This window comes from Echiichthys vipera (genome assembly GCF_963691815.1).
Source record: "Echiichthys vipera genome assembly, chromosome: 18".
Classification (NCBI taxonomy): domain Eukaryota; kingdom Metazoa; phylum Chordata; class Actinopteri; order Perciformes; family Trachinidae; genus Echiichthys; species Echiichthys vipera.
Window position 1 is genome coordinate 27,489,865 of NC_139843.1, and position 12,259 is coordinate 27,502,123.

The window sequence follows — 12,259 nt, forward strand, 5'->3', positions numbered from 1 at the left end:
AAAATAATAAACATAATATACTGTTAAAATTGAATGTAATATAATCAGAACGGTTGTATTGTGGAAGGCACACTTATGTGAGTGTTGTCTGGAGCCACCATAAAAAAGCTTGTAACCTTTGTCAGTTTTGCCAGGTCAGTTCTGCTTTCCTCCCATTTCCTGTGTGTGTGTGTGTGTGTGTGTGTGTGTGTGTGTGTGTGTGTGTGTGTGTGTGTGTGTGTGTGTGCGCGTGTGCACGATGTGTGTGTGTGTGTGTGTGTGTGTGGTGTGTAGGTGTGTGGCGTGGTGTGGTGTGTGTGTGTGTGTGTGTGTGTGTGTGTGTGTGTGTGTGTGTGTGTGTGTGTGTGTGTGAGTGTAGATGTGTGTTTGTGTGTGTGTGTGTGTGTGTACATGTAGATGTGTGTGTGGCGTGTGTGTGTAGATGTGAGTGTGGCGTGTGTGTGTGTGTGTGTGTGTGTGTGTGTGTGTGTGTGTGTGTGTGTGTGTGTGTGTGTGTGTGTGTGTGTGTGTGTGTGTGTGTGTGCGCGTGTGCACGATGTGTGTGTGTGTGTGTGTGTGTGGTGTGTAGGTGTGTGGCGTGGTGTGGTGTGTGTGTGTGTGTGTGTGTGTGTGTGTGTGTGTGAGTGTAGATGTGTGTTTGTGTGTGTGTGTGTGTGTGTGTACATGTAGATGTGTGTGTGGCGTGTGTGTGTAGGTGTGAGTGTGGCGTGTGTGTGTGTGTGTGTGTGTGTGTGTATGTGTGTGTGTGTGTGTGTGTGTGTGTGTGTGTGTGTGTGTGTGTGTGTGTGTGTGTGTGTGTGTGTGTGTGTGTGTGTGTGTGTGTGTGTATGTGTGTGTGCGTGTGTGTGTGTGCGTGTGTGTAGGATTAAAATGAAAACAGGATTCTACTCTTCTAATATTGAGGTCAGGAGTCCCCCACCTTCATCTCTAATCCAACTCTTCAAAAGAGATTTGACATTTTTGGATGTTCATAGAGAGCTGATGAATTATATTTACTTTGACTTATTAAAATAAAGTGGTTCTTTAAAAAAATCATCAGCTGCTTATAAACCCAACACAATTAACTACCCTCTAACCAAAATAAATCTCTGTTCCACTTTTTATAATATGTACCAGATTACATAGTTATTCCAGGAAAACTCTAAAGAAATTAAAATGGAACATGTAAGAGATTACAATTTTATTTTCCAACATTAAGGTCTAAATATGTTTTGTTAGACTCCATGCAGCCAGGGGGAATCTGGGGAAGAAATACTGAATCCTGGTGGAAAAATACTATGTCCCAAAGAATATATAGAGAAGTTTAGATCAGCCGGTTGTTGTTGTTTTTTGCTGTAGAACTCTAATGTTCCTTAAAATAAAAATAAAAAAACATTCGATTTACAGACAAGACTTCAGTGCCCTCAGTGGCCCTGAGAGGAACATGAGCTTGGAGCTGAGTGCCACAGACGGGGTGCAGAAGATTCACATTATTGTAGGTTTTGGTCTTTCCAAACAAATACAGAATAACACCAATTTATGTGGCATAAGTGTCAGCTCCAGGCTAAGAATGACAGTATGTCTCAACCCTCTTACTCCTCAAAAACAAAAAACACTGGTGAAGCCTTAATATAATGCATTCATTCACAAATGTATACATTTAACAAGGAAGTGCCCTTTGTGGAGACTGGAATCCCTCCTGGTTGTGTGGGGAAGGTGTGTGGGAGTGTTGTGTGGGCTTGCCCCATACAGAGGAGCTCTAAAAGCCAGCCTACACACTCAGGATCCCGCCTCTATCCCAGCCATGACATCCAGCTGGAGTCTGTGAGTAAAACAGCCAGCAAGGCAGAAACCATAGAGGATTAGGACAACAAGAAGAGGGCCAGAGAACAAAGGCTGCGTGAGAGTGAGTGTGTAAAGAAAGGAAGAAAAGCGTGTGATAGAGAAAGTGTAAGGTGGACGCGGATGCAGACAGTGTGTGTCGGTGTGACCATCCTGGTGTGCAGAATAGGCCCACTCCTACACTCACATTCCTCTGTATTATATGGGGGTCAACAGGAATGACAGTATGGATACACACATACTTGACATCTGCACAGTGAGCAGAAGAGCACAAATACCTGTAGAAGAAAGACATGATGCTCTATAGTAGACGTCAGAAACTGCAACTCAAGGCTTTCTGTTTGACAGGCCTGGACCTCCTCAGATGGGGATTTTAAAACTCACACTGGCTTTACTTTTCATTTAAAAAAACGCATATATGAAAGGAATAAGTAGTGGTGGATCGTATAGTTCCTCAAGCTGCCATTTACTGTTCGTACACATACCTATTCAATTCAATTCAATTTTATTTATAGTGTCAAATCATAACAAAAGTTATCTCAGGACACTTTACAGAGTAGGTAAAGACCACACTCAATGACTTATTTATGATTTACATAGACCCAACAATTCCTCTGTAGAGTACAGTGGCAACGAAAACCTTCCCTATAACAGGCAGGAACGTCAGACAGACCCAGCTCTGTGGAGGACGGCCATCTGTCTTGACCGGTTGGGGAGGAAGAAAAGGAGAGAGAAAGGGAGAAAAGACACACAGATGGACAGAGAGAGACAGACACACTTCCAGAGATGCAAGCAAAGCCTAACAGTAACTATAATATTTATAGTAATGTGAATATAACGTATATGTTAAGGCAGTTAATACAACAGAATAGTAGAAACAAGCACAGCTAAGGTGACAGAATATGAAAATGATAATAATTATGGTGGCAAACATGATCAATGATGAGTAGTGGCAATAGCAGCTACGATACAGCTACAAATTGTATAGTTTATTAAACTAGTGATAGTATATATGAGTAACAGTGACAATAGCAGCAGGAAGCGTCATGTAGGACCACGGCAGCAAGCACCACCACGATCAGCAGAGACCTGCGAGACGACAAAGCACAAACAGCTCCGGGGAAGAAGCTGAATCAGTAACATGCATTGATGGGACATGAATGATTCAGACAGAGAGGAGAGAAGCTCAGAGTATCAGGAAAAGTATTATCCCCCGGCAGACTAGGCCGTTAGCAGCCTAATTAAGCAGAATAAAGTCTCATCGTAAGCCCTAGCTGTAGGCTTTATCAAAAAGGAAAGTTTTAAGTTTACTTTTAAATAAGGGGACAGTGTCTGCCTCCCGAATAACATTTGGGAGTTTGTTCCACAGGAGAGGAGCTTGGTAGCTGAAGGCTCTGCCTCCCATTCTACTTTTGGAGACTCTAGGAACGATGAGTAGCCCTGCATTCTCAGAGCGCAGAGATCTAGTTGGGTGATACGGTACTATGAGCTCTTTAAGATACGACGGAGCCTGACCAATAAGAGCTTTGTACGTAAGGAGAAGGATTTTAAATTCTATTCTAGATTTTACAGGTAGCCAGTGCAGAGAAGCTAATACAGGAGAAATATGTTCTCTTCTATTTGTTTTAGTTAGTACACGAGCTGCAGCATTTTGGACCAACTGGAGACTCTTAACAGACTTATTGGAGCAGCCTGATAATAAGGAGTTGCAATAGTCCAGCCTAGAAGTAACAAATGCATGAACAAGTTTCTCTGCATCTTTCTGAGACACAATGTTCCTAATTTTTGCAATATTACGCAGGTGAAAATATGCAGTCCTTGTTGTAAGTTTTATGTGAGAATCGAAGGACATATCCTGATCAAAAATAACACCCAGATTCCTTACTGTGGTGCTGGAGGACAACACAACATCATCCAGAGTAACAATGTCTTTAGCTATTGAGTTTCGGAGGCCTTTGGGGCCAAGTACAATAATTTCAGTTTTATCTGAGTTTAACATCAGAAAATTGCAGGTCATCCAGCTCTTTATTTCCTTAATGCACATTTGAAGTTTATCTAACTGATGGGTTTCTTCTGGTTTGATCGACAAATATAATTGTGTATCATCAGCATAACAATGAAAATTTATGGAGTGCTTCCTTATAATATTTCCTAAGGGAAGCATATATAAGGTGAAAAGAATCGGTCCAAGGACAGAACCCTGTGGGACTCCGTGACTAACTTTAGTGTGCATGGAGGATTTGTCATTAACATGTACAAACTGAGATCTATCTGATAAATATGACTTAAGCCAGCTCAGTGCGGTTCCTTTAATGCCGATCAGATTCTCTAGTCTGTGTAGCAGGATGTGATGGTCAATAGTGTCGAAGGCAGCACTAAGATCTAGTAAGACAAGTACAGAGACAAGTCCTTTGTCTGAAGCTATTAGAAGGTCGTTAGTAATTTTCACCAGTGCTGTCTCAGTGCTATGATTTGCTCTAAATCCTGACTGGAAATCCTCAAATAACTCATTATTATGTAAAAAGTCACACAACTGATTGGCAACTAATTTCTCGAGGATCTTAGAGAGAAAAGGAAGGTTAGATATAGGTCTATAGTTGGCTAGTACCTCAGGATCAAGACTGGGCTTTTTAAGAAGAGGTTTAATTACAGCTACTTTAAAAGACTGTGGTACATAACCTGCTGATAAAGACATGTTAATCATATCTAATACAGGAGTGCTAATTAAAGGTAACACTTCTTTAAGTAACCTAGTTGGAATAGAGTCTAGAAGACAAGTAGAAGGTTTTGATGCTGAAATAGTAGAGGTTAATTTGTTAAGGTCGACTGTAGAAAAGCAGTCCAAGAATATATCAGGTCGTACAGTTTGTAAGGTTCCTGGGTTTGATGAAAAAATAGTGCCAAGCGAGTTGATTTTGTCTCTAATAGTTATAATTTTGTCATTAAAGAAGGTCATGAAGTCGTTACTACTGAGGGTTATAGGAATACATGGCTCAATAGAGCTGTGGCTCTCTGTCAGCCTGGCTACATTGCTGAAAAGAAATCTAGGATTGTTCTTATTCTCCTCTATTAAAGATGAGTAATAGGCTGCTCTGGCATTACGGAGGTCCTTCCTATAGGTTTTAAGACTTTCTTGCCAAACTAAGTGAGATTCCTCCAGTTTAGTGGAGCGCCATTTACTTTCCAACTTTCGCGATATTTGTTTTAATTCACAGGTTTGTGAGTTATACCACGGAGCTAACTTCCTCTGTTTTATTATCTTCTTTTTTAAAGGAGCAACAGAGTCAAGTGTTGTTCTTAGAGAGCCTGCAACACTTTCAACAAGGTGATCAATTTCAGAGAAACTAACGTTAGTGCAGGAGTCTTGAATATTAGGATGAGGCATTAAAGTAAATGCAGATGGAATCGCTTCCTTAAATTTAGTTATAGCACTATCAGATAAACATCTGGTGTAGAAACTTTTACCCAGTGGTGAGTAGTCCTGTAATATGAATTCAAAAGTTATTAAATAATGGTCTGATAAAATAGGATTCTGTGGAAAGACTATTAAGTCATTGATTTCCACACCATAAACCAAAACAAGGTCAAGGGTGTGATTAAAACAGTGAGTAGGTTTATGTACACTCTGACTAAAACCAATCAAATCTAATAGAGAGATAAACGCGATACTGAGACTATTATTATCGCTGTCCACATGAATATTAAAATCACCTACAATTATTACTTTGTCGGATTTAAGGACTAAATTTGACAGAAACTCCGAGAATTCGGACAGAAATTCAGAGTACGGACCAGGAGCACGGTACACTATAACAAATATAATTGGCTGCACAGTTTTCCAGGTTGAATGTGAAAGACTAAGAACAAGACTTTCAAATGAATTATAATTTAGTTTAGGTTTAGGGTTTATTAATAGGCCTGAATTATAAATAGCTGCAACGCCTCCTCCTCGACCACTGCCTCGAGAAATATGAGTATTAATATGACTGGGAGGAGTGGATTCATTTAGGCTAACATATTCTTCGGGACGCAGCCAGGTTTCGGTCAGACAGAGTAAATCAATATGGTTGTCTGATATCAGATCGTTTACTAATACAGCTTTAGATGAGAGAGATCTAATGTTTAAAAGTCCACATTTTATTTTCTGATATTGTTGCATTGTCGCAGATTTTGCGTTGATTTGTATCAAGTTTTTCTTTATAGCTCCTCTTCTGTTCATTTTTGATCTGTTTAATTTAAATGATCGTGGGGCAGACAGTGTTTGTATACTAAACTGAGCTGGAAAATGCTCCACAGGGAGCGCAGAGAGGTGTGTAAGACTGCCACTCTGCTTCCTGGGCACCTGCGATAAGGGCAGCGCAGAGAGGTGTATTAAACTGCGACTCTGAAAAGTAAAGCCCTGTACTTCATAAGGTTCATAATCTACACATTTATTTCTGTAGAAATTACATCCAGAGCAAATAAGGAAGTCAGGTGACAAAGTATGAGAGTGGCAAATTACACATGGGGAGGAGGGACGAGGTGGTGGATGATTCCCCAAACACAGGACTTTCCCCAGGGGGCCGGTGTTTGTGTCCCGGAAGCACTAAGCCAAACCAAGACCATAGTTCACAAAAATGTTTTTTTTGTTTTTTTTTAAACCGTATGCAACTCATACTATGCTGCCATAAGTCACAACTTCAGCATATCATTCAAAAGTACTGCACATGGAATAATTGACTGTTCTTACCTTTCTTGTTTATTTGTCCTTAAACAGCCAACAGAGTGTCACTGCTTACTGAACTGTTTTATTAGTAAATCATCATTTCAAGGGTCTTTAAGGGTTCTTCTAATGTCTACTAACCCCCAGTTCTTCCTTTTCTCCCGGTGTATGGGCCTGCTAAATGAATATATGAATATCAAATATGAAGCCCTTTTTTTAAAGCCTGCTGACCATCAGCGTTTGTGTAAGAAACTCCTCGTGTTGTAGTGGAGGAGAGCAGAAATGGATGTGGAGTCAGAAATAGATTTGTCAAATCATTTCTGAAAAAGGGGGGGGGGGGGGGCGTTCATGTTTTTCAGAAATTGGGAGGAAAACTGAAGAAAATTGTCAAGATTATATTTCTTGAGAAAATGACAGTGGCAAAATATAGTGTATCTATTCAAAATTTGAATTGCACAATATATAATGTTCAGAGGCTCAAATACTGTAAAAGCTGCTTGTGATCAAGAAGTTGCACAATAACTCGGTGTGAAAATGTGTTTGGGTAAATAGCAAGAGTACACACACATAGTCACACATATACACACATCAGAGCTTAGTTGGTCCCACTGCCACAGCTCTAGCTAAATGCATCCTTGAATAAAATGTTACATTGTTATTAAATAGCACAAAAGATCAGTCACACAGCAGGTAAACTGTTCTTTTTGTTCATATCAGAGAGAACAGCTGTGGAGTGCACATGCAGCAGGAGTTTGTCAAGTGGCGCCCTCTGATAGTTCGACCTTACTGATCCATGATGAATACTGTACAGCACACTAAACAAAGAATAACCTACAGATTACTACTCTGACATGACACAGGAATAATAATAAATTATCAAGTTAGAATAATATCAATGACATTGGCCCTCATTTATCAAACGAACGTACGGCAGAAAAATGTGCGTACGACCATTTCCTGGCAAACGTCGGCATTTATCAATTTGGACGTGAGCGGGAGCTACGATCAAATCTCACGTCTGGTCTGAGATCGTGTACGCACATTTAAGCCTGTGTATTTGGGGTGCAGCACAGCAAAACCTGGCTGAAAATAATGAACAAACCTCAGCTGTCATTAAGCATAAGCAGTCACATATTAAGAACAGATCAAAACGGATTCTTAAAACGACTAAAAAAAATAAAAAATTGTGGTTGGAGCGATTGATTCTCATGTGTACTCATGTGCGTCTGAAGCCACCATCCATGAATGATTACGCATTCATCAATCGCAAAAACTACCACTCGATAAATGTACAGGTGATTTGTGATGCCAAGCTGTCGCTTTTAAACGTGGTGGCCAGGTGACCAGGGGGGGGACACACGATTCTTTTATATTTCAGAACAGCTCGGCTCCAGCCCCCCGCGACCCCGACATTGAATTAATGAATGAATGAGTTGGTATGGTTCTTCGAGATGACAAAGGTATCCTCTTACGGTAAACCTAATAACCCCGCTGGCAAACACACACTACAGAGCACCCCTGCCGTGAAATGCACCCCCTTGCATTAAGGTGATATTCTGGATCAGGAAGCTGTTGTTTCCACCTAAAGGAGTAGTTTATATACAGGTAACCCACAACGGTCAGAACATTGGTTACTTACAGTCTTTAAACTATTTTAAAGAGTTTAAAATCACAAACTTGGATAATAACGAACACAAAGCAACATCTTTTTGTATGTATTGTAATATATATATTTCCCGCTCATTCATACGCTGAGATTGGTCAGATACGAATGTTTCATAAATCACACGTGGGTCCTTTCCTACGACCAATTCTGCATTCAGATCGGCGCCCGTTTTCACGCAAGATTGATAAATGAGGCCCAGTGTGAGCAGTGGTGGAAGAAGTATTCGGATATTTTACGGAAGTAAAAGTAAAAATACCACTCTGTACAAATACTCTGTTACGATTAAAGCCATGCCTTAAAATTGTTACCTAAGTAAAAGTACAAAAGTACTAGCATCAAAATATACTCAAAGTACCAAAAGTAATAGTACTTAGTATGCAGAATTATGCAGAATAATATATATTATTAAATAGGAATTATTGTTGCAATAATGTGTTCACCACTTTAATGTTGCAGCTGGTAGAGTTCATTTGTATCATATACAATATTTTGCTCTCAATCATAGTAGAGTAGCTGGAATAAAGTCAGAACTATAAAGCAGTATAACATGTAAAGTACAAGTACCTCAAAATTGGTCCTTACTGTTTAGTTAGTACTCAGTACTTACCACCACTGCATTGAGTTTGAGAGTCTCTGGCTGAGTCTTACAATAGAAGAGTGTTGAATAAATGAATGGAATTAAAATATATATAATATAATATAATATACGTGTTTAAGTCACACAGATGAAACTATGAAGTGTCACTTTTGTGTAACATGAAAACCTGTGAATAACTTCAACAGTACGAAGCCATTGTAGTTGCTGGATGGTGAATTTCCACAGTTTCTCACACACAATATTTACCCTCTGGAGTGTGTTCATCAGTGAATACACAGAGCATGTTTTATTGATAGCTACATAACTTAATTTATGTCTCAGAGACACGCTGAGAATAGCAGCTGGAAGTGCTAATGTGATGTGTCACACTGTCACTGGGTCTCAGAAAACAACCATTTTTGAGAAGAACGTTTGAAACTATGATTCATTAAAGGTCCCACATGCTCATTTTCAGGTTCACAATTGTGTTTATAATCTATAACCTTAGCTGTGCTTGTTTGAATATGACTTTTATGCCATAACATATAAGTCATATTCACATTACTATAGATATTATTATAGTTACTGGAAGTCTCTGTCTTTGTGTCTATCTTTGTCTCTCTCTGTCCATCTGTCCGTCTTTTCTCTCTTTCTCTCTCCTTTTCTTCCTCCCCAACCGGTCAAGACAGATGGCAGTCTCCACAGAGCTGGGTCTGTCCGACGTTCCTGCCTGTAAAAGGGAAGGTTTTCGTTGCCCCCGTACTCTACGGGGGAAATGTTGGGTCTATGTTTATCATAAATAAGTCATAGAGTGTGGTCTTTACCTAGTTTGTAAAGTGTCCTGAGATAACTTTTGTTATGATTTGGCACTATAAATAAAATTGAATTGAATTGAATTGAATTGTTTAGGGTTTCTAGATTATGTTTAAATGGTTTAATGTTCAAAAGCACATTATTTCTTCTCGTACTCTGTCTGGATAAAGCCGTATTCACCCTCCTTCTGAAATGCCTCGTTTAAGTGGCTGTCTCTTTAAGACCCCCTCCTGAAAAAGCCCAGTCTGCTCTGATTGGTCAGTGTTTTCAGGTCTTCTGCATCTTTGCTCTTTGAGTCTCTGTAACGTCATTGCAGCGGGGAATGACTGTACCAGCGCAGTTGCAACACTTTATACCTATAAATAGTACAGTTGGGACATCACAACCATAAGTCCTGACAATTAGTTTAAAGGCACAGTTTCTGAATACGGTGTGCCTTTCTCTGTGGACTGAGCTTTTTAATACTCTCACAGTATTTACCACCACCAGCTGGGTAATTAAAAAAAATCATTAATCTCACCTTTACAAAATGGAGACTTTAGTATTATTTATTATATTTAGTATCTAGTATATCAGTGATTTACAGGCATACATACATAGATGTGAAATAGAATAGAATAGAATAAAAATAGAATAGAAATACTGGAAATTGCAGAATGAAAAAGCACAAAACCATGTTGGGATAAAGTCACTGTACTAAAGTTGTATTTCTTGTAATTTGGCTTCCTGAGGCTTTATCTTTTCTTAAATTGATACCAAAAAGTGTGAGTTGAGTGTATGCTGACTCAAAGGAATGTCATGCATGTGACAAAGATAAAAATGAACGCAGAGAAAGTTTGACCAAAATGAACCTGGACTTCTCACCCCATGCCTGATTTGATGCTCATGTTAGAGACGAGTGTGTCCACAGCTCTGCTGAGCTGCAACATCTCTACATGCTCTCTTCACATCTCTTCTCTTATTTCAATAGTGTTTCTGTGCTTAGAGGCCACCACAGGCCTATGACAATGTCACCACTGTGGTATTAAGCTTTGTGTTGTAATATATTCATTTCCCCCCTTCATCTGACCCTGTTCCCTTCTGCCTCTCTGGTAGCTTCCTGCTATAGATCCCCTCTTTCTTCCCCAAGCCCTCCCCTCTGCCTCTCCACTTCTACCTTTCATTCAGTGAGCCATGACTCAATTCACATTTGTCTGTCGGTTGTTTGCATGGACACCCACAGAGTTCCTCTCAGGCGGTGGTGAGGGCCAAGCAGTGCAGGCTGCTCTATATGAATGTAGGCCCGGCTGATGTTTACGTCTCTAACCTCCAAATGTACACAAACTGTATGTGAATTACATAATATTTATTGTTTGGTGAATAAAGATTATAGATAACACAAAAACAAATGATTGCACTTTTTAAAAGAAATAAATTACATCGACTCAAATGAATGTAGATTCACATAGGTCTTTTCCTATATTAAATGGTTCACCGCCATGATAAAAAGTAAAATAATATAAAATAAAAATTAACAAAAAATGAACAAGTGGATGAATTACACCGTTTTGTGAAAACAAATGTATAAACCTGTTGTTTTGTTTATTGGGTGCCAAACAAATACATTAATCTCATTTTACTCATTTATTCATATTCTGCTATTTATTAACCATTTTAGGAGACACTTAAACAATAAACACATACCTTTAGGATGGAATTAGAAATTCAAGTCATTGTGGATCCATTTTATTAAACTGTAAACTGGCTGACGCCTTTAACAATTACACCTTCTTTAAATTTGTAAGAAATTCAAATACTTACCTGTATAGTATTGCCAACAACAAATATTACAAAGAACAACAAAGATTTGTGCTGACAGCATGAACTTCCTGAAGTCAGCACATGCTCTTCTGCACATGTTGATGTTTTTTATGAGTAAATTAAGTAAGTTATGTTTAATCTCTGCAACTGACATCAAGCTGCAATCAACAATCAATTAAAATAATCAAGACAATCCTTCTGAATCATCATTTCTCTCTTCATGAGTACATATGAGCAGGAAGCTGCATGAACTGAGCTCCATCTAGTGGTATGATACAGAACTAATCTAGTTGTTTGATTATAGCCACTCAAATTTGAAGGAAGAATTCATTTCAGCCATTCTTTGAATCAGTTTAGGGGATTCCATGTCCGGCCCAGGAACCCAGATTATGTCTGCTCCTCAGATGTTCTATATGGAAGACAGCTGGGCCAACAATGGCTAGAATGCTACACACTGGAAAGTTTAAGAATAAAAGCACACTATGAAGAATATGTGTGTATATGTGGAATGATTTGAACATAGAACTTAAGCAAAGTCCAAATATGAATACATTAAATAAGAGGTACAAAAAAAGATGTATATGGATGAGGAAGGGTTGGTGGGGTTATTATTTAGTGTGATATATGAATGACATTGGGTAGAAATGTGGGTTGTACATACTCTTAGATCATTGGAATGGCTATTTTTTGTCATGTGAGATTCATATTTTATTTTGAAAAGTAATCTTCCTCTGGTTTCAGGTCACTTGCCCTTCCTCCTCCGTCACTGGTCTGCCTTGTTCCCTGATTACCTGATAGTGTCTGCATCACCCTCCCTCATGTGCATATAGTCCTTCCCCTGTCTTGTTGCCAGAGTATATTGTCTTGTTGTGTACCGCCA